The sequence below is a fragment of the Ursus arctos genome, unplaced genomic scaffold (genome assembly GCF_023065955.2).
Source record: "Ursus arctos isolate Adak ecotype North America unplaced genomic scaffold, UrsArc2.0 scaffold_22, whole genome shotgun sequence".
Lineage (NCBI taxonomy): Eukaryota > Metazoa > Chordata > Mammalia > Carnivora > Ursidae > Ursus > Ursus arctos.
In genome coordinates, this window is record NW_026622897.1 from 31,309,571 (window position 1) to 31,332,958 (window position 23,388).

General features: G+C 44.5%; 1 protein-coding gene across 1 annotated transcript in view; it reads left to right on the forward strand.

Moving 5' to 3' along the window:
• Positions 1 to 413: 413 nt before the first annotated feature.
• Positions 414 to 23,388, forward strand: part of FAT3 (FAT atypical cadherin 3) — a 635,693-nt gene continuing 612,718 nt past the window's right edge. The window contains exon 1 of the mRNA XM_044386515.3: positions 414 to 839. The gene's annotated coding sequence lies outside the window, so the exon portion shown is untranslated. The remainder of the gene's footprint in view (positions 840 to 23,388) is intronic.

Consider the following 23,388-nt stretch of genomic DNA (forward strand, 5'->3'; position numbering starts at 1 on the left):
CGAACTAACCTTGGGATATTAGCTAAGCCATTTTAACCTCGACGTGCCTCAATTTCCTCATCTGCCCTCGGAGAGTAACGTGAACTTGATCTCTGCGCGGGGCAGTGGTGCTGATCCAATTGAAATTGGTGTGTGTGCGCTCCCTGAAGCCGGCACCGCGCTCTAGGCGAGGCAGGAAGGCACCGCGGTGTTATCCTCGAGCCCCGAGAGACTGGTGGGGGAAGACTCGAGCTCTAAAATTAGTCCAGCTTCCAGGCCCGGCGCCTGGAGCGCCCTCCAGCTCTCCGCGCCTCCCCCACAACCCCCTCCCCGCCCGCCCCCTCTCCCCCGCCCGGCGCTCCGAGATCGCGAGTCAGCCCGGACGCCGAGGCTTCTCTCCCCCTCGCCCTTTTCGCTCGCGGTTTGGGAGGAGGAGACAGCGAGAGAAAAGCGAGGGGGGCGACGAGAGAGGGGCTTGGCTGTGCGTCGGCGTCGGCTGTGATGGGGAGCTGGGAGCAGCCAGGCGGCGAGCAGTAGCGGCGGCGGCGGCAGCACGGAGCAGACACGAGAGCCGGCCCTGCTCCCGGCAGGCTGCGCTGTGATCTGGGCTGCGGATTGGGATCTCGCGCCCCGTCCCCCTCCTCCCGCTGCCGTTCTCCTCCTCCCGGCTCCCCTCCTCCGCCTGCGAGCCTCCGAACGGCGAGCGCCTCTGCCCGCGGCTCCAGTCCCGGAGAGCGCGCGGCGGGCACTGCGGCGGCGGCGGCGGCCGGGTGGTCGGCTCCTCCTGGGCTGGAGCGCTCGGAGAGGAAGACCGCGGAGACAGCGCCTGGTGGAGCCGTGGATCACCGGCGAAGGCAAGGGTGCGTGGGGATTTTAGCGTGATTATTTGGCTGCCGGGTGCACCGGATGAAGCGCGCCTCCAGGAGCACAGCTCCAGCTGCCGGTGCAAATGGGCTGCGAGGTGGGCTCAGGGAAGCGAGAGCCGGCGGAGCGCGTGGGGAAACTTTTCACCTTGTAAAGTTCCTGCCTCGGCACGGCTCCGAGCCGCCGCCGCTGCCGCCGCCGCCAGGAGGGAAGAGAGGCTCGGTCCTGCGGCAGCAGCCGGGAGGTTGGCATGGAGAGTTGGCCAAGTTTGAGGCTGAGAATTTGGGGAGGGCCGCGAGGAGGCTTGGGTATCCGGGCACCTATCCCTGGGTCCCTCAAGCCCCGGACGCCGGTTGCAGGTGGATGAGAGGATCCAGGCGGCTAGCGTGTTTGGTAGCCGGTGCCTGTCGGGTGCAGCGGGGATGTTCAGATGCCGATGGATGCACTTGGGCGACCTGGAGGCGCAAGTTGGGTGGTTGCTTGGCGAGGCGCAGGGCGGAGCAGGGGGGCCAGATCCACTTTAGCCGGGGAGGGGAAGGGGTTTCTGGACTGTCTGCAGGTCAGCGCCACGCTTGACTCCGGCTTGCGGAGATCACCGGCAGGGTGAAATGTTCTGAGAGGCAGTGCCTCTCGGACTGGGGCGACAGCTTTTAACAGAGTGCCGGGGAGGGAGGATTTGTCCTTCTTCTACAGGGAGAAGGAAGCAGAGCGTCTAGGGAGAGTGCATGATTTTTGGCGGGCCGGCTTGCACGCGTGAAGGTTGCTTGTCTTTGAAAAGAAAGCAGCGCGGGTCTGACCGCCCCGGGGGTGCGTTGCCTCCCTCTCTGTGTCGGGAGGCGGGAACGCGAGGGCGCGCCAGCTCTGCGTTGGGGGCCCCTTCCCGGGCGGGTGTGGATGGACCCCCTAGCCGGGACGAGTGTGGGTGCGGGGCCGGGGTCGGGGTCTGAGGGGAGCGGCCCGGAGGCAGCGGAGACCGCCGGGACCGTCCTCGCGCGGCGCTCCATGCGCGCCAGGATTTCGCCAGTGGGGGTCGCTGAGCTAAAGTGCATCCGGCCCCGGGGCGTGCGCGAGGCGGCGAGCCCGGGTATTTTTAGCGGTGCTGTGGTCTAGTCCTCCCTCCCCTCTCCCACTGACTTTTGTCGCGCGTGCTTTCCGAGATGGTTAAACATTGACCTGGATTAAGGCTTCGCGGAAAGCAACTTTTATTGTGCACTTTCCCTGCTCCGCTGTCGAGGGCGGCGGCGCGCTTGGGGCTGGGATGAGGGGGTGGCGGGAGTTTGGCCGCGAGCTGAGGGAGCCTCTAGGGTAGCCTGCGACAAGAGGAAAGGGGGGCACCCCCGGGATGTGTGTGTGTGTGTGTGTGTGTGTGGTGGTGATGGTGGTGGTGATGGCATCCTGCGGCTGCAGCTCCTTATAATAATGGGGGCCAACCGGGCAGCGGAAGGGGTCCCTGAATGGATGCGAGGAGAGCGAGGCTGCGGTGACCGGGCGAGATTGCCCTGGGGGGCTAGGAGAGGCTCCCGGGCGGGAGAGGCGCCAGCGGCCCGGAGCGTGGGCGGTCGGCGGCGGTGGTCGGTGGCGGCGGCGGGTGGCGGCTGGCCGACTCGGCCCGCCTGGGCCCCCGGCCCCGTCTCGCCGCCGCCGCGCGCCCACTGGGACTCCGCTTCGGGTTCGGGCGAACCTGCGGCAGCCGCGGCGGGAGGGAGGGAAGCGCGGACCGCGCAAATGATTGAAGAGTCTTTTCTCCTCCTCAACCCTCCTACCGCTCCTCCCCGCCCCCAGACTCCGGCGCGTTTGTTTTCCAAGTTGGATCCCACTTCCATTTACAAGTGTCAGACAAACCCGCACGAACCTCCCCCACTCACCCCGGCCCCAGCCTGGCGGGAGAGGGGGCGGGGGGCGAGCTGTCTGCGCGGCGCCCGGGGCTGTTCGACGCTCCCACCCAGGGCTCGACCAGCCCGGGTTCACTTCGGTAGGTCCTTGTTTAAAAAGATAACACGTAAACAAACAACGAAACCCAGACCGCTCCTGGCCACTTTGTATTCCGCCGCTTTTCTCTAGCTAGCTTCGGACGTATTAATTTTCTGGCCCCAACGCTTGTCTTTTCAAAGGCGAGTCGCGGGCGGTGGGAGGAAGGGGGCGGGGGAGCAGGCCGACCAGTTCATCACGGTGGATTTGTGCTCCTGGCTTTGTTGCTAGGATTAGATTCTCCGATTGCGCCCGGGCCGAGTTAAAATACGTGCAGAGGCTGAGAACCGGCCAGAAAGACTGCAGACGACTTTGCCTGGGATCCAGGCGGCAAGTTCAGGTGGTGGAACGGGGAAGCCCGCCATCTAGGAATTGAGGACTTGAGGTGCCCCCTTGTCAGTGTCGACTAAGGAGAGCCCAGATTTTGTCTCTACAGGCGCTGAATTTAACTCTTAACGTTTACCGAACGCTTGAATGCTGTTCTGGTTTGTGACGTGAAGATTTGAATCTGAGAAGGCAAGGAAGGGAGGGGATGGAGGAGGAAGAAGGAGAGAGAAGAGATTGAGAGATGGAGATTCTGCAGAATCTGGGAATTGTACAGAGGCAACTGCTCCTGCTTTTCCATTTCTTTCTTTCTTTCTTTCTTTCTTTCTTTCTTTCTTTCTTTCTTTCTTTCTTTCTTTCTTTCTTTCTTTCTTTCAAGTTCTTATTCCTAAATTGGAGCAGTTGAGCAGTGAGAGAATAAAGAACAGCCAAGAAAACCAGGGCGCCAAGAGACAAAGACAAAAAAATGCATAATAACTTGAGCGCTTTGATGTGCTTTTTTTTTTCCTAATAGGGTTGAAGTGGGGGAAGGGTTCTTAACATTTCACAAGGAGAAAAGTTGTCTCTTAGAATTAAACCGAATGCTGATATTTAATCATGAATCCGTGTGGTTGCCTTTTGGGAACTTGGACAATGAATAGTGCTGGGGCCAGTTTCTATGCACAGTGCACTGGGATGAGAAAGTTCCCAGAACTGTCCAGTTATAATGTCTTCATATCTTAACCACACAGAGAACTCCACATGAAAGGCAGCTGGCTCAGAGATCAGAAATCAGTGGCTGCTGGGCTGGCTCCATCTCTTGTGGCTGCAGGATTTTCACAGCCAGGGATTGTTGACCAGTGACTGGCTATCAGCATCCCCGCCCTGCTTTTTCTTCCCCCTGCATTTTATTTATTTTGGTTCCTGGCAGAGCCATTTTGGGATTTTTTTTAAATAGTCAGGACCCAGTCTATTTGTTAACTAGCAATTACAGTTGTGCTGAGCTACTCAAAAATGAAATGAGTAGCAATAAGCAGAGTGGCTGCCCACTGACCTGTATGCTATATGGTTATTTTGCCAGCTCACAGCTTTTTATAAAGCAGCTCTTCAGGCTACTCGCAGAAGAACATTTTGATGTGTCAGGTTATGTTATCCTTGCTTTCTTCATATGTTGCAGAATGACCTGCTGTAATCTGGTTGATGAATTATGTCAAATAGAAGTAGGCAATTACGAGTGAGGAGAGGATATTTAGTCATTACCAGCTGGCCCGAGGAGTGCTCCCAGTGGCTGTTCTGTTATACTATATTTATAGCTCATAATGCAAATAGGACCAAGGTGGTTTTATCTTACCCTTGGTGGAGTTGGGTGTGGCATTCATTGATAACCCACACCTATCAGGTTAACTGGTGGGTGGGGTTTTCCCTCTGGGGCTAGAGGCAAAGGATAATATTGGGGGTGTTTGGTTTCTTCCATTGTGGGTCATTCTTAGGCTTTTTTCCTTGGGCTGGTGGAGCATTGAGTGGGGATCGTCTGATGGGATCAGGTGGGCTGGGCCATTCGGATTGATTTCCTTTGATTGCTGGGGAAGGACTATTGATGAACCCTTGTCTTTGCTGATTGTGACAAACACCAGGGAGGAATGGAAATTTAAAAGAAAGGGATCTGACAGACCTAGAGGGAGGGCCATGTCTGCTGCCTAATTCCGTCCTGCAGAGAAGAGATCCCCTGATTTCCATAGATGTTAAAGGCAGAAATGCACCCCCTGTATATATTGCCTTGCTTATTGATAAAGTTTTCTGAAATACTTTTCAATCTGTAGTTGTTGCATATGTCATTTTGGGAATCCTTCTACCCAATTGTGGGGGTTGGGTTTGTGTTTCATAAGTTTGTCCTCTTGAGGTTGACCACAGTGCCTGCTGCCTAAGAGGCACAAAATAGATACTTGTGGCTTACGTGATTTCCTGGATGAAGACCTTGAGGGTAAATAGATCTTTTCTCTGTTTTGGCCAATTTGATTCTACAGGCTTCTCAAACACTGATTTTCTGTCAGTTGAAGAGTATCTGCTCCTCTAATAAGCTCTTGTCTTTCTTTGTTTATGTTGCCTCCCTTTCCCCAAATTTCTAAGACTAATTTTAGGACAGCTTGCCTTTCCTTAAAGAAACAAAAATGAAAAGATTCAGCTGAATGCCACAGATTGAATTTATTGAGAACATATTTGACACTTGTCTGGCGGCTTTCAGCCAGTTTCTGGTCGACCAAAATAGTCTGTCAGTTACATGTAACAGTGACAAATGACCATTCTAGTCTCTCTGGATTGGACTGGTACTCCTAGGTTAGTCTTAATTTTAGCTTGTTCTAGGATTGAGATATATTTGTATTAAGTAGAAAGGGTAAAAATTTGAGAGTGGATTTACTGGCCTGATGATGGTCAGAGAAAATAGAGCACAAATTTCAAAGCCTAACGATCAAACCCTTCATATAATGGAAGTGTGTTGTTTCCTTCACTGGGTAGATATGTATGAATAGGAGACCTGGGAGGAGGCCTGGGGAGGGTTGTAGGATTGTCCTCCCTTTGGTGATGTTTTATGTGAATGTGGCCTTGTCTGGACAGAAAAGTTGTGTAGGCGACCTTGAGAAGGATCCTTGAGCAGATTTTAGTCTTTCACCTTTCTGAACTTACAGGCTTTCAAGACTGTGGATTTTAGCCTCCATTTAATAAAAGAAATTTGTTTAATTAACTCTTGCCCTTGCGTGTCTTAAATTTTACCCCTTTGTGTTTATTCTGTAAAGTCACATGGAATTTAAAGTCATTTCCTTTATTTTTGTTTAAGAAAAGCTTCACTTTTTTCTTTTTCTTATTTTTCCTTGTTTCTTTTATCTCTTTAAAAAATTCATTTTTTAATTTCTTTTAAATTTCTTTTCAGTAATATTTACTCAGCCTACCTCCCTTTGCAAGGCAGTGGGCAGAATTCAGATATAGCCTTTGTCAAAGTAAAATATATCCTTTGCTTCTGTGTACTATTCTGTTGGGAAGATGAGAGCTACCCTAATGTGTGCAAACTAGAAGTCAACACATGGCCATATTTGTTAATTGACAAGAGTACAAGGGAGAGATTAATAGGAGCAAAGGTGAACTTTTAGGAGGACTATAGAGTGCATATAATCCAATTTAGTAATTCTTAGTGAAACCTTATATAGGCAAGATATTACAGCATTAATTCTTTAATTTCTTTAGGACAGGGCTTCTTTCCTGGAAGAACATAATCACAGAACAGGCCACATAGGCTATTGGAATGTTATTCAGTATTTTGGGAAGATACCAGAATTTATTCAGGCCGTTTTTTTCATTATCCTTTTGTCCCTCCACCCCCAACTTGGAAGAGGAACCTTCCGTGTTTTAATCGTGTCTGGGAGCCTACCTGCAGGTGCATGCGTGTACCCCCCCTTCCTCCCTGAAATATACACACCCTGTCTTTCTAGTGGTTATATCAACAATTCTGGAATTTTTTTAGTTGACTGTTGGCAATACTTAAAAAGTATTGTTGTAAATAGACTACTCTTTAGTAGACCCTTTAAAGAATCATTCATTTTTGCTGTGTTCATAAACTTTAATGGGTTGTTTATGGCACCACCTATTATTATTTACCATTAACTCCTTGAGGTGTCTCACACCACCCAAGGCTCCCAAAAGTGGTCCTAAAGCAGTTCTCAGCCTTAACTGCACCTTGAAGTCACCCAAAAGCTTTTAAAACAACCCATGCAACAAGTTGCATCCAGACCATTTAAATCCAAATCTCCAGGCGGAGGATCCAGGCATCAGTATCTTTTAAAGCCTCCCAGCAGATTTCATTAGGTAGCTGGGCCTGAGAAGCACCGCTACAAAGGTTGTGCATCAGGTATGGAGTTTGAGTCCTGGCCAAAGCTCCCAGACCTCAGGCAATCTGAATGGAAACCTGGAGCACTTGCGCTCTGCATTCTCCTGCTGTGAAGGTAGCGCCTGGGAATTTATAGGGAGTAGAAGATGAGCTGGCCTGGCTGTGAACGAGGTAGCTAGGAGGCTCATGGCTTCCATCCTCCTGCATTTTTGGGTTCTCAGTTTCCCAGTCGGTTAGCATTCCTATGTTTCCTAATGTCAGTTTATTTTCCATTTTACTGAACTTTGCCTTAGTTCCTTCTCCTGATAGCAATCACAGCTGGTCCAGGTGCTGATAAATGAAATTTCGAAGGCTTCAAACATCTCCAGGAATAAAAATTCTTCCCCTTTCCATATTGGACTCTTGCTCTGGGGTCTCTTTTCATGTGCTTCTGAATTCAGGGAATGAATTCAGTGTAATCCATCAATATTTGCTCAATTCTCTTTTTATTTGTAGGGGTTACAAGAGATGTGTTGCATATCAAAACGAGTCATGTTCTCAAGGAGCTTATAGTCTAGTTGTGGCTAGAGATGTGTGCACTTAAGGGAAAAAAAATCACAGCATGCTGGAGGTTGAAGGAACCTACTAAGTTTGGCAGGCATGCTTCTGGCACGTGCTTAAGAAGCAACTTCATTCTTACAGGCTGATGTACTGGAATATTCTTAGTTCCCTGTTTTCCTCTGAAGCTTAGTTATGAATTAGCTTTGGCATAGAGAACTCTGAGGTGTTCTGTCCTTTGGGAATTCAACATTCATGTCTCTTGCTTGCTTTATAACACACACACACACACACACACACACACACACACACATATATGTTATACTTATATATATATACTTTATAAAGTAAATAGTATGCATGGTAATGCTGGCTTCCAGAATGTGTGTGAGAAGGCTCTAACTTTTACCGTGGATGTTCACCATGACTTGCTGATATTTGTACTTTGCAGAGCAGTTGCAAATGATATTTCAGTTATTCTTTATTCCTTTTCTTTTTTTTTGAGATGTTGGAGATAAGCCCAGCTGTTGAACGAGGCACAGATATGAAAGGTTAACTGGAAGTTTAATTGTAACTTCAGGACTTCAACTAAATTAAATTCCAAACAATCTGATAAAAATTATAGCCTTTCAGTACTGTGGAAGGTTAAAAAGTGAACACGTTGGAGTAGTGATTACATTTCACGTTTTGAAATAAACCTCAAATTATTAATGCTAGGAAATATCATTGAACATTACTTAACACTTGTAAACATCTGAAAGCATGCCAGATAATACAGATTAAATCTAGTGACAGATGTGGCTAATGATAGTATAAATGTCATTTTTTTTCTATCAGATAAACATGGCATACGTGTGTGCGTGTGTGTGTGTGTTCTTCAAAAGTGGAATGAGACTGCGTCTTGCAAGGAGTGGTAGAGGGGTAAGTTGGTCTTTTCTGAAACCTAGACCATCTATTGCAAATGACATTTTGTTGATTTTTTTTTTCAAAGTCTAAGTATATGACTAATATTTCGAGCATCTGAAAAAAATATTTGGAGCATTAAAGTCTGTGTCTAAGGCTGCAGTTTAAGATTCTGTGTCTGGTTCTAAGTGGTGGCTAAATGATGGCGGTTGGTGCTGCGGTTGAGGGGTGTGTTGTGTGATTCACGTGATTGTGGTTCCATGCCAGGCCAGGGTTTGTAGCTACGGTTTTGTAAGTTTGGCCTGGCTGTAGAGAGCCCCACTAGGAAGAAGTGTACACAAGAAAGTGGTCCAGGTGCAGACAGATGACCTTAATGTTGCTAGAGTTATGGACAAAGTGGGGTGTGAATCTTTTCCACATTTCAAAGGAAAGTTTCAAAATAACAATTTCAATGAGATGAATCAGAATTCAGAAGTGTGTAGTAATCTCCTTTGAGAATTTGGTACCTATCTGATAGGACTGTAAAGGCATTTCAGAATGTCAATTAAATGGAAAAATATGCCTGGAATTGAATATAATTAAGAAATGTTGAAGTCTGGTGTCTACATATTCAGACACTGTATTAGATGGTTTAATTAGTGAACCAGGATTTGGATTTATTGACAGAAGGTCTCTTTCTCATGGCATGTTTCACTCATTAAAAGCTCATAATGTCTTGGATCTTTCTAGCTGTTGGAACTTGATCATTTGCCATTTTGTGCTTCTTGACTTCAGTGATGTGTGCTTTTTTTTTGACTTTGCAACTGATGAGGATAATTTTGCTTCTCTCATTGATGGCCATCCCCATGGAGTGAGCCCATGATATTTCCTAACATTATGAAGTATCACCAAAACATCAGGCAGGGCTTTGTAATCTCTGAAAAATAAGTATGGGGAAGTGAAATTCATGGTGGAATTTTTGCTCTAGTAGTTTAAAAGTAATTTGTGAGGTTAATTTCTTCTTTGTAACTGTCAGCCCTATATTGTATTTATCTGAAATCTGCTGCTCAGTGTCCTTTTCAGTTTTATGGTTGATGGGTTAGTGATGTAAATCCTTTTGACTCCAGATTGTTGCCATGGGAAAGTTTCCAGTCATATAAGAGAAATTCTTTTTTTTTTTTTTTTAAGTTTTATTTACTTATTTATTTGTCAGAGAAAGAGAGAGAGAGAGAGAGAGAGCAAACGCACAAGCAGGGAGAAAAACAGGCAGAGGGAGAAGCAGGCTCCCGGCTGAGCAGGGAGCCCAATGTGGGACTCAATCCAGGACCCTGGGATCATGACCTGAGCCGAAGGTAGACCAACTGAGCCACCCAGGCATCCGGAGACTGAGAAATACTTTTCTTTTTAAATATCCTTGTTGCGGCATAGATTTCTTTTTGAACTGCGTTTGATGGTTATAAATGCTCGAAAGTGCCACAATTAGTAAAGAAATAAATTGGGAATTTTGACAAGTGAAGATGCGAGAAGCACGGCTCACCAAATCCTTGAGGATTTGTCATCACTTGTTTACAATTTAAATTTTAGCTCTCTCTTGCAACGGTGTTAATGTAAACAGCTAGTTTTATAAGATTTCTTAATTCCTCATCTTCATAAGTATGTTTCTTGAGGAGCTGTCTAAAATAATCTACCATTCTATCTTTCCTGGAGACGTAGCAGATCATTCGAGCCTGGGTGAAGTAAGTACACATTATACTGTTAGTCTTTCCGAGGCCCTACGTTGGTTCTTCAAATCCATGCCGTTGTTGGCGAAAGTGTACTGAGTGCTCTAATGACCTTGGGCTGATTTTGCATGAAAACATATTAAACAAATGTGGTGCCTGACCCTTGAAAAGTTAGCTTTCTCGACTGCATGATGTTTACCTAGGTAGGTCCAGAAAAGGACAGAAGGCATGTGTGCCCTAAGTCAGAAAGATGACACAAGCAATCTTTTATTGAGTTGAAGTGACCTCATCTGCTTGGAAGTGCCTGGATTAACAATGAGACTCTTAATACCTCATTTACGTTCAGAGGACAGCTACTACTATGAAGGAATTATGCAATGCAGGCAATTGTTTGGGAAAAGTAAGGTGAAAACATATATAGCCAGATCAATTTCCTAGAGCTTCCTAAATTATCCAATAATTAGATAATCTTCTTTTACTTTGGAAGTGTGGAGTTCGTATGTGTAATTATTTATATGCGTCACTTTATTCCCAAGTTTTATTCAGCAGTGCATAGTCTGTTTGATTTACACTCTGTATATTTCTGTTAAATAGGTAGGATTAGTAACATATTCTACTTTCTCTTCAAAGAGAGAGAGGGAGATACAGGTATTTTATGAGATATGCCATTTTCACACAGCTCATCAGTGGTTATTATAATAATCAAAGTGAATAAGCCTAGATTGCTCTTGTACAATAGATAACGTTTTTAAACATGAGCGTAAATCACATTTTTCAAAGCAAATCACATTTTAAATGCATTCAATTAGGGAAAACTCACTATTTAAGCAGATCCTGGGGCACATTCTTTTCTAAAGAATATTTTGTTTCTCCTTAATTTGTCTGTTTTTTAACTTTAAATTTTCGTATATCCGGTTTCTCAGAGAAAGACAAGATGGTACGCATCTGGGAAATATATTTTATTTTCAAATATGTGACGGTCTGAAAGTTAGAGCGCAACCTTTTCCTTCAGCACTGCTTTGAGGAGAAGCATCAGAGGGGAAGCGGGAGGGGCAAGTTGGAGTGGGACTGGAGTTAGGAGAGAAAAGTCCAGCTCATTTATGGAGTGGTTGCAGAAATGGGAAAGCTGAAGAGTTTCTGGGGCAGCGGGCTTAGGCCAGTCCTATCCAGAATCACACCTCTGACCATATCAGCTCTATGTGAAGATGCTGAATAAGGCTCTCTCCTGTTCCCAGACTTGGGGCCATCCAGAGAAGTGGACGTGATCGCTCAGAGCTTCTCACCTGTTGCAGGGCTCCTTCCTACTTTTTGCTCTCCGTAGTGGCTGCTGGCCCCTCTATATGTGTCCACCCTGCCCAACCCCTGTGGTCACTAGTTGGAGCCCTATGCCATCCTGCAGGTTTGCCTCAACCTTACCTCCTGCATTGCTTTTCCACATTGCTGCACTCACGTCCCCACTACAGTGCGTATTACTGTTGCAGCACCTAATATCATCTGCCTTGTACTTACCTGTGCTGGTGTCTCTTCCCCCCTAGAGACCATCGCTCCCAGGGCTCAGCAGCATTACAGTAACCCTTACTCCTCCACTCTTATCATTGCTGGATCTTAGCAGTGTTTAAATATTTAAAACGGAATGACCATATCTGTTGATGTTCAACTTGAATAGTGTATCATTGACCTTCACAGTGCAACATCCATGGCCAAATATTAAAACCTATCTCTGAGGTACTGGGGCTGCATTATGATTCTGATATTGGTGGGATATAGTGTATTTGAAGTCCACATTTTCTAGTCCAAGGAAAGATCCTCCGGGCATAGACACACCCAGGTTCTTGATTGGCTGACCTGTCAGAGCTGTGGCTCCTTGTAAGTTTTCAAGGAGTGTGGCGAATACACCAAAAAGGCATCGTAGACACACCCAAGTGTCTGGTTACCTTGGAGGTGCACCACTTTGCTTTCGAGGAGGTCCTGGTAGAGGAATTTGTACCTAAGGATACAGCCGCATAGAAATTAATGTTCACAGTCAAAGGTAAAATACACTGGAAGGTGGGAGCACACTTCAGTGCTGAGTTTTTTCTGTCTCCAGAAAGCAGAGAATACATATGTACCTAACGATGTTGTTATTACGAGGATCTTTGGAGTCTTTCTAATTTACATTTAAAAATCAAATCATTTGTAAACACGTGTGCCGTAACTGTTGTTACACTAGCGTATAATTAACACACCATCCCAGTGTATACTGAGGCATGGAGGTTCCCACGGGTACTGCTTACTCAGTTCTGACCTTTGTGGGCAAGAGAATCTTGCTTTAAAGCCTTGGATTTACAGTGTCAGGCACATAGTGTGTAAGAATGAATGTATGAGATTACCTGGCTGATAGTCATAGATTAGATTAAAATGTAAGTCTTGTAAAATTCCAAATTCCTACTTTTTTTTTTTCAATTATATTGCAATAAAGCATTATTTGAGGGGCAGGCTGGTAAAATCAGCATGTGAACAGGTGTGTGTGTTGGGAATGTCGTATTGCAAAAAATGCTCAATAACTTTCTTGAATGAATGGAAATTGGGAAAAGGCTGTGTCTGTCTTTTAGACACTTTGTCATTCTGTGAGCTTAACAAACAAAATCTCATTAACACCAAATCCATGGAAACATGAGAAGTGGGTAATGCTCTTAATTTCTTATTAAGTGATTTGTGTTTATTTGAAAATTGGCTTGAAGGTACACTGAACATAATTCATAATATTGGATTTAGATGGGTCTAGATACCTGAATCTTCTCTGTACGTAGAATGTGCTCTCACAGTTCAGTATTGGAATAGAGGGTGAGAAGAGTGATATCTTATTTCTGGAAGGATTTGCTGAAATGAGGAGACGATGAATTAGACTTTGGAGATCCTTTTCTTGTGCTCCTGTGTCTTTTAGGTTTGTGTGATTATTCCAGGCCTTTATTTCTCCAGTCACACTTCGTACGTGTCTACAAGCAGATGAGAGAGAGCGAGGGCACTTAGGGGCTGGTAGAGGCAAATGTGAATCCCGTTTTTTCCCTATTAACTCATGAGGCCTGCTGGGTAGCAGCAGGCATTACCAGACATTTAATTGTGTGCTAGGTAAGGCTGGCACAGCTCCAGCATCATGGTGGGGCAAGAATTACACTAATCAGCTGGGATATACTGCATATATTGATTAGAGTTGGATTTTGTTATGCAAAAAAAAAAAAATCCTTATAAATAGTGGGAAAGTAATTGAGAGTAATTAAAAAGGCAGAGAGTTAATTCACAGTTCTTTAGATGAAAAGGCATTTTGATCCTTTGCTTCCATGCAGATTTCCGGGCAGGCTGGAGCAGTCTGAGTGCTGAGTCTAAATGGTGTGATCGCTGTTACCACTGAACTGGAAAGAGAGTAAATGGGCAGGCTGCAGAGATGAATCACTGGTGACCAAGTTCCAGCAGTTTCTTCTTGGGGTTGCTCTTTGCTGCTGGAAGCCTTCTTTGTTTGGGTCTGGGGGCTTTTCATTTCTTTTTCTTGGCCTCACTAATAGCTTTTGGTTATTATTAATATCCCTGATGGGAACTGAATTGGGACCCCGGTGTCCTAATGAACGCTGGTGAGAGCATTAAACTACGCTGGAATTACCTGGGATACCAGCGTGTTTTGTCATTGCTCCTCCTTCTCCCAACTGAGAAGGCTCTGCAGCCATTCGCTGTCATGGAAAACACTTGTGTGAAATGACCTGGAATGGTGTATTTTCACACTCTTTTCTTGCCTCCTGAGCCCTTTCACTCGTAGATGGCGTCTGCCACAAAGTAGATGCTTAATGAGTATTTGCCAAATGGGTAAACGAATAAGATGTATAGGTTTTCAATGCTGGACTGATTTAGTATCTTTTTATTTTCTTACTTTTATTCATTTTTACTATTATTTATTTAAATTATTATTATTATTAATTTTAGAGAGAGAGAGCACGAGTGGGAGAGGCAAAGGAGAGGGAGAGGAGAATCTCAAGCAGACTCCACAGTGAGTGCTGAGTCTCACGGGGCTCGATCTCACAACCCTGAGATCATGATCTGAGCTGAAACCAAGAGTCAGACGCTGAACTGACTGCACCAACCAGGGGCCCCTGATTTCACATCTTTGAGAAATTGTAGGTGATGGCTGGTGGAGTTCCAAGCATCATTGTGACCTGAGATCCTACATAACCAGTAGGAAAGGGGGAATGGCGGGGGGAGAAGAAAATGACTCCGATTTGTTGAGCATCTACTGCATCCGGCTCTTTGTATATATACTTTGGTTCCAGCATCCACTGTATTCTAGGAGGTGGCTGTTAGCATCATTCTTTCTTTTTTTTTTTTAATTTTTTAAAGATTTTATTTATTTATTTGACAGAGAGAGAGAAGAAATAGGGGCAGTGTCAGGCAGAGTGAGAGGGAGAAGGCTCCCCCCTGAGCAGGGAGCCCAATGCAGGGCTCCATCCCAGGACCCTGGGATCTTGACCTGAGCTGAAGGCAGGTGCTGAACCGACTGAGCCACTCACGTGCTCCAGCATCATTATTTCATAGGTAGCAAAGATATGGCTAGAAGTTGAACCAAGGTCATGGACCTCAGTTGGCAGGACTGGGATTTGAATCCACAGCTCTTCTCTACAACCAGAACTTCTTAAATGTAGCCACACAAATCCTTATACCAAGAGAGGAGGATGGTCTCATACTCTCAGAGCTTGGTGGTGCAGCGCAAAAATATTCCATGGTATCAGTCAGATTTCTTTGAGGGCTGAGTGTTTTTTCTAAAGCTTTATGTGACTTTTATAGTCTATTCATAATGTTTATTTAAACATGAAATAATATTTTAAATTACTTAGTGATCAGTATATTTCAATTTTCTCCCCAAAATTAAAATTGACCCACTGGGGTGGCACAGTCGGTTCAGCATCTGATTCTTGGCTTCAGCTCAGGTTGTGATCTCAGGGTCCTGGGATTGAGCCCCACGTCAGGCTCTGCCCTCAGCGTGGAGTCTGCTTGAGATTCTCTCTCCCCCTCTTCCTCTGCCCCTCCCGCTCATGCTGTCTTTCTCTCTAAAATAAACAAATAAAGCCTTTAAAAAAATAAGTAAAACCGACACATCTAAAAGTTGCCCCAACCATATCCTCTGGGACATCTTTAGAATTTCTGTGTAGAGAAAACCAGAGGTGGCAACTGGCTTGGAAGAGAGACTGGGGCACCTATTTTGAAGTTTTGTTTTCATAGCAAGTGTAATTTTTTTTACGGAGATTGTATGCTTATTTGTCATGGCCTGACCTGTTAGAGATGGGGAAGGTCCGGTGCAAACTCTGCATGATTTTGTCCTGTTTATTCAGACGCTTTGAGGACCATTGATGTAACTGCTGTTAATCCAAGTTTGAGAAGTGGGCACAGAGCCGTACTGCCCCGCATCCTTTGGATAATCATAAGGACAATGACAAATACCTGCACAGGTTAACAGCGACGGGCTGTTTTATTATCCCAGTTTTACTGTGTGGATAATCAAATTTATGGGAGAAACTTGAAAAAAAGAAAATGTGGATAAAGAATCCTAAAAAACAGAACACTCCCAAACTTCCTGCTGGTCAGTAGGCATTGAATTGATAGAATTGATAGACTTTTGAAAAGAAATTAGTGTCAGTATTAGTAATAGTAACTTGGGTTTGTTTATTACAATTTCTTTATATGTCTTTATATTTGTTAATAACAACTAATAGTGATAAGAGGTTTGCATATATTTTCTCATTTATCCCCCAACAACTCTCTGAGGCAAGTACTATTATTATCTCTACTTTCCAGATGAAGAAATTGAGGCACAAAGCTGGTAAGTGACTTGTCCAAGGTTACATGGTTCAGGAGGTGTCAGAGTCAGGATTCTAATTTGGCTTTGTCTGACTTTACAACCTGTGCTCCTTATGCCTCTGCTCACCCAACAGCTATTTCTCTCCTTTAGTGGAGGCCTGAGTTCCTGGCCTGTCCCCAGCCTTACTCATAGTTACCGTAACACCATAGTGATCTTGCTGGAAGCATGCAGGCTGCTCCAGACTACACGGCCCCTGAAAACACCTGCCTGTACATGGCAAACTTGAGTATGCACCCAGGTCAGCAGGAAGCACATTGAGTGCATCCAGAGTCAGGGCAACAGTATGGATGCTCGCTCTTGGAAATAACTTTTCCCTTCCAGGTGAGTCTGATAACACAAAAGGAAATGGAAATGTTAACCAGTGCCCAGTCATTGTGGGTTACTGCACCCTGCTGGAGTCATTTACCACTTGCTGGAACTAATTTTAGCATAGTGGGGTTGTTCTGAGTTCTGTCATGTTACTTCTGGGAGTGGGCTGTCAAATGCCTGGTGACAGTCCTGCAGCTCTCCAATGCTGTGTTTGCACAGGACAGGTTGGATCAAGAAGCCGGAAATCTGCTCTTTTCTGATTTTGGCTTCTCAGCTGAATGTAAATAAAAAGATGGAAGATAAAATGTAGAAAATTGCATTAGCATGATTAGGGGTCTTATTTGCATAAAAGAGTCTTTGAATCACAATTACCCTCTGGCTTTGGACCCTGCTTTTCTTGCCTTTCCTATTATCCGGTCCAAGGTCATTACTAAAAGGCTTCCTGTTTCATGGAAGAAGACTTACTGAAATATTAATTTCATTGCCCGAAGTAGATTCGTATGGTCTGGTGAATAACTTGAGGTTGTGTCAGAATCACAAAATAAGAGAGTTATTTTTTATGCCTTCGGAAAGGTGGTTCAGGGATTTGAGTAACAGGCAGCTAAAACTTCATTTTCCTTTGTGACAGAAATGAGTAAAAATCTCTATGTTCTTTGGTAATTACAGCAGGAAAACAACTGTAACTGGGTAAGTTGTTTGTTCAAGGCATTGTGGAGGAGATTTTTTTTGTTTTATTTTTTTTTCATTTAATTGTACTGTGACTGGGTTTGAATTTGATGCATAAGACTCTGGGAGAGAAATGAATTTATGACATTTGAAGCTTAGAAGTAGTCTCCTTTAAAAAAAATATAGATAGACCTTGAGTATTCATGATTTTGTTGAATGCCTTTTCATTTTGTAAGTGCTTCATTACAAAAGCTTGATTTCAATGCCGTTTTCCCGTTGTTCTCTTTGCGGCCTTAGCTGTATGTGTAATTTAATCCAGTATATTAAAAAGAGAAGTTGCATTCCTCAATGGTAAAGGAAAAAATCCCCCAGTCTCCCTTAGTATTAGCTAATGATAATAATACTTGCAAGCACAATTCCTGAAAACAAAATAAGACAAAACAAAAACAAATGCCAAACTGTAACTGAAGGCTTTCTCATCATTATAGGCAACAGCCTGAGGCTGTAACAGATACACTTTGGAGAGTTTGGCTCATTTTATTGATGTTTTGTCTGTTGTGAGCAGACATACATTATTCTGGCCCAAGTAACATGTATTAGTTGACGAAAGCCAGCAACTTACTTACCTGGTCTCACTTCTGAAATATCCTTGAAAGTTACTATTTTACTGTTTTGTTTTTGTTTGTTTCCCAGCTGGTTTTGCTCCCAGAGTGACTTAGTAGCTCTTTGCATAGCTACTTTCCAGTCTGTTTTATAATCTATACTTGTTCCGCCTTCCCTGCGTCCTCCCCTGTGCCTGAATTGCTGGAATCATTTCTGTTTTACTTTAAAAAGCAGTTTGCTTCATGTCACAACAAAATAAAGCATGGATTAGAAACAGCATTGCAGTTTCAGACTTAATGCCTTTGTGACATCTCATTGCTATGCAAATAAGATTCAAGGAGGTCATCCCTTTAGCTGTGCTCTAGCCCTGGTATCTACTTGATATTCGTTGGCCAAACTTACTAAGCATTCATTACAGAGCTAGCCTAGGTGTTTAACTCTTTGCTGGCTCTGAACCTGCTATTCCGAGGCTGCTGAGCTGAACAGTTCCTCCTTCAGTGGATGTCTTCATTTTAGGGACCTCCTTGCTTCTCCCTTCTGCCTCTGGGCACCGGGGGGACCTCAGGAAACCCAGTACTTCTGTTTGCAAGATATACTTGTTTGTATGCTAAGACGCGTTGGAAAAGCTCATTTGTGCTGTGTTTCCTTTGCTCTATCTCAAGTATTTTTATCATTGCTAAATACTGTATTTTTAGATAGATGTTTTATTCACTTGCATCTGTGTCAAGTTCTTGCAAATATTTCATAGAAAATGTAGGTCTGTGCTGCTAAGTGTTCAGGTAATACTTATTTTAAAATTAATTTGATTTCATCTGATTTCACAGCTGTGTTAATAGTAAGTAATAGTAAGTAGTTACTGAAGGTGGAGGAACCTGATTTTAATTCAGTAAGAACCAACTACCTTTAATGAGTACAGATTATTGCTGGTATTTCATTTGCTTGGTTAAAGGATTTCTTTTTAACTCACTAGTCTGTTAGGTATTTTTTTAATGTGGTTATAAAAATACCCATTTTTTAAATAATTACTGTTACGAATGAGCCTTTTGCAGTTTGAGCAACTGGCCATATTTAAACGGTTAACTCACTGAGTAATTGTTCTTTTAGTGACTATTTCAGTACAGCGGATTTTCTTTGCACACCCGCAGCTACAGTGCTGTTTAGACGCTGAGTTTGTTCTGTGATTTTGGCTAAAATAAGTACTAACTCAAAGAAAACACACCTTACACTTGGTGTAGAGGCTTGGCGACTGTGGAGAAGAACATTCATCCTACACATTAAGAATTGAAATGATGGCTTTGCTAGAAGGGGGAATTCGAGCAACTTTGTGTTTTAATACTGAGAATTCTAGAATGAGGGCTTGACTCCTTTCAAGGATTAAGAAGGTATCTCTGGATTAAGGTATGGAATCAAATATAAATCTTTTTAAAAGGTGCTACTTTGGCCCTTTTATAAACCAGCGCCTGACTAGAAGCGCCTTATCTGACTGCCTGCGGGCGTGAAGCACTGCTCAGACATCTGATAATGACGGGTTATCTTGAATTGTGCTGAGAGAGGCATTACTTACTCCTTATGATTTGGATCAAGGGCAGGGGGAAACTATGAGTAGTTAAAATGGTGGAAAGATATTTTCTGAAGGGCCAGTTAAGTGCAGCTTCCGAGTGAAGGCTTCGAACCACACTTGTGTGGTTCCCCACGTCTTGTCCTGTTCTTTACGGGCTCATAAATATTCATGGAGACCCTGTTACCCTGTGACATCTTGCGGGCTGCTGGCAGGGTCAAGGAGATAAATACAACACCGCTCTTGACCTCAGGGAACTGAAGGTGTGGGGGATGAGGTAAGGCCTGCTGGTAACCTCTGTGGAGTAGAAAGTGCCATTGCTGCAGTGAATGTGCTCTGTGGGTTTGGGTGTGGAAGTGTCTTTCTGAGTCTTCCAGTCACTTCTGTGAAAGCAGGACTCTCCGATCGATGCTGGTGCACCCCTGCACCGGAGCTGAGGGTGGCTCATTATCCAGTAATTTACCACTTGAAGAGTCAGGGTTCTCCACTTGATGCTTCTGATCTATGCTGGCAATTCTTATTTATTCGAGGAACAAGTAGAAGGAAATGCCATTTTATCTAGTAGGTGTGTTCTGAGAAACTGGGTGTGTAGTTTTCAGAGGTGTGCCTTTAAAAAGAAAATTGCAATGAGATCTCTTGCCTTCAAGAAGCCCTACAAGTTATACTTGCATAAAAAAAAATGTAATTTATGAGTTGCAAATTTGGGTTTACTAAAACAATGTTGAGAATTTAAAATCAGGGGACAATTGTATTCAATTTGCAGATTATCTTGGTGCCTGGCAGCTGCCTCTTCTCTGTTGTCTTCCTTTTTCCACCTAAACCAGATGTTGAGTGCAGGTCTTGTTGCATTGAAATCAACAGTACTGATTAAAATGAGAAGACGAGACAAAGTGAAGGAGTATGTATTAGCTAAAATGAGAGAAAGTCTGAATTTCATTTGTCTCTGCTGTCATTGTTTTCCATTTCCACAGCTGATTCCATGGACTGCGTTCAAGCGTGGGTGACTTATAATAGCAGTAAGTTTTCTTTCGGGGCTTTTGGAGAAAGTTTTCAGCATGCGTTCGCTCAGAGTGAGATGGAAATGTTCTTTGCTGGAAACGTTGATTAAAAAAAAAAAAGGCCTATGTTTTAAGAAATTGTCTTTTTTTTTCTAATTAGAAACTTTCAGAATTTTTTTTTAAATTAAAATTAAATTAGACATTTTGCATCCCACCCAATTCATTGTTTTAAAAATCCACTTTCTTGTTACAAAGAATGCCAGTTAATAGAATGCTTTAGTCTCACTGTTGTCATCAGACTTCACAAACCCAACATGCAAGAGTTCTTCCTGGCTTGTTAATGGGGTAAAATGCTACCAGATGAGCCTCAGGGTTTGGTTTGTGGTCTGGACCATAAGGCAAGGACTTCAATTTTAGATCCGGATTCCAAACCATGAACTTTTCACTGGGTATCATTTTTTAAACAATGGACCCAATTTTTATTAACATACCTTAAAATAGTAAACTTCAGCTATGTGACTGCTCATTATATATAAACAATTGATAAAGATCAAAGTTTAGAGAAATGAGCATCTAAGTATATTTAATGTCTTTCTTATCATTCCGTTGTGATTCATATCACAATCTGTTTCTCATACACACACTTGATTAGAATGTTCCTCTCTGCCTTACAACTTTTGCCTCCACTTGAGGGTCAGAATCCCCTTTTCTGGGTATTTAGAAGAGGCTTTTGAAGTAGCTTAGCCCCAAAAGACTTTGCAGCTGTTAACTGACATGGGAAGAGGGGAGAGAGAGTTTTGAAATGTGAGATTTTGAGGTTATCATATTGTTCTGCATTGTGTTTATATCATTGGCGCCCTGAATGAACGCTGTGCTACTTTGGGGTAAGAACTCTTTCATGTTCACTTTATGGCCTGTGTGGCATTCCTAGGTTGAGTAAATAAAAATACAGATCTCCAGTGAAATTTGAATTGTGGATAAACAGTGAACACTACTTCAGTATAAGTATGCCCCAAATATTGCATAGGACACATTTTTATCTGGCAACTCGACTCCTGCTCAGTTTGCAGCTTGTCCTATAGAGGGTGTTGAGAAAGTGTTTGTTGAATGAGGAGAGAAGGAGCCTCTGGGTGGAAATATACAGTAGTTGAAAATACTAATTGAGAGCACAGTGAAGCTTAATTCAAGAGTCACCATCACATGCATAGGTGGTACTTTTTTTTTTAAAGATTTTATTTATTTGACAGAGAGCAAGAGCAGGGGGAGGAGCAAGGGGAGAGGGAGAAGCAGACTCCCCGCTGAGCAGGGAGCCTGATGCAGGGCTCTGTCCTAGGACCCTGGGATCATGACCTGAGCTGAAGGTAGACACTTAACCATCTGAGCTGCCCAGGTGCCCACATGGGTGGTACTTGAAGCCCTGGAGAATATCCCATGTCATCATGTGGACCAGTGGTTCTATTTTTTTTTTTTTAAGATTTATTTATTTATTTGAGAGAGAGAGCAAGAGCAAGAGAGTGTGAGTGCAGGAAGGAGCAGAGGGAGAGAATCTTAAGCAGACACCCCACTGAGCACGGAGCCCAATCCTGGGCTCGATCTCAAGACCCATGAGATCATGACCTGAGCTGAAACCAAGAGTTGAATGCTTAACCGAGCCACCCAGGCGCCCCCAGACTAGTGGTTCTTAAACTGCAGTTGAACATCAGTCACTTGGAGGGTTTGTAAAACATAGATTCCTGTGTTTCCCTCCATTATTTCTCATTTATTAGACTTCCGGTGGAGCTCAAAAACTACGTTTCTAACACAGTCCCAGGTACTGTCAATGCTGCTGCTGGTCTGGGTCCACACTTTGGGAGTCACTGTGTAGACTCTCTACAGAGGGCCCAGCAAATGTTTTATGGAAAGGACCAGATGGTAAGTATTTGAGGCTGTGCAGGGCATATCATCTCTGTAACAACTATTCACTCAACTCTGCCTTGATAGCTTGAAAACAGCCATAGGAGGATATGTGAATGAATGGGATGCAGGTATGTTTCAACAAAATTTTATTTACAAAAACATGCGACTGGCCCCGTTTGGCCCATAGGCCAGCTATGGTTTGCAACCCCTGCCGTAGGGTGAGAAAAGGCTAGAGTTGAGGTTGTCTAGTTTTAAGACTTGGGCAGAGAAGAAGGAACCAGAGAAAGAGCAGTCTGAGCAATGGTGGACCACCCAGAGGAGGGCAGTACCCCCAAAGCCAAGGAATCCGATTTGTAAGAATGAAAGCATGAGTCACTCTCACCCACTGTTGGCGGGGCCATTGCGGATGCAGGAATGGATGGCTGCTGTAAAAGGCCATTGGATTTGGCCGTTAGGATGTGATGCTGACTGTGGAGCAGTGGAGGGGGATGCCTGCCAGAAGGGGCTGAGGCAAAGGAAGAGGTGGCGGCTGCAAATTTTGAATACTCTTTCAGCAAGTTTGGCAATGAAGGAAAGGACGGGTTGGGGTTGAAGCCTAAGGAGAAAGTTGGAAGTGGGGTCTGGGGAGGTTTTGTCTTGTTTTGTTTTTAATGAGGATAGAGGAAAACAAATCTGTTTATGGGCAGAGAGGAACAGGCCAGTAGAAAAGAAACTGGCCTGCACACACACCATCCCCTAAGAAAATGGTGCCCCAGGAGTTGTGCAGCTCACACTGAAAAGGAATCAGAGGCAAATACAGGAGAGGAGGCAGAATTCATGAAGAAAAAGTTCTCACAAGACACAGGATGGGAAGGGGTGAAGATAGCCTGCAGGGATTGCACGTTGGACTGTGAAAGGGGAAGTCCTCCCAAGACAGGAGTGGCTGAGGGTCCCTCCATTCAGAGGAAGGGAGGGCAGGGAGTTCCCGGAGGACTGCCTCTGTTCCCTTGGAGAAGGTGGAAGCGAGGCTGGAGTGAAGAGATGGCGACGAAGTAGGGATCTTAAGGAAGTCGGTGAAGGCTTCGAGCAGGCGATGAGGTGGAGTGTGTCAAAGCTAAGAACCAAGCTTGCCAGGCAGCTCGGAGGAACGTGCTGGGGTCGAGTCTCGCCCGTCGGGGCACGTGTGTGTCCCGTTATGAGGAACTCTCCCGTGGTCCGGAGCAGCATGGCAACTGTAGAAGGCAAAACAGACGCACGGGTGATGCAGAATTACAGACTGCCCAGACAGACGGGTCAGAAGGACATGGAACGATAGAATTTCAGATGCCCGTGGAAGGGAATGTTGAGAAAGACTAAGTGTAGGAGAGAAT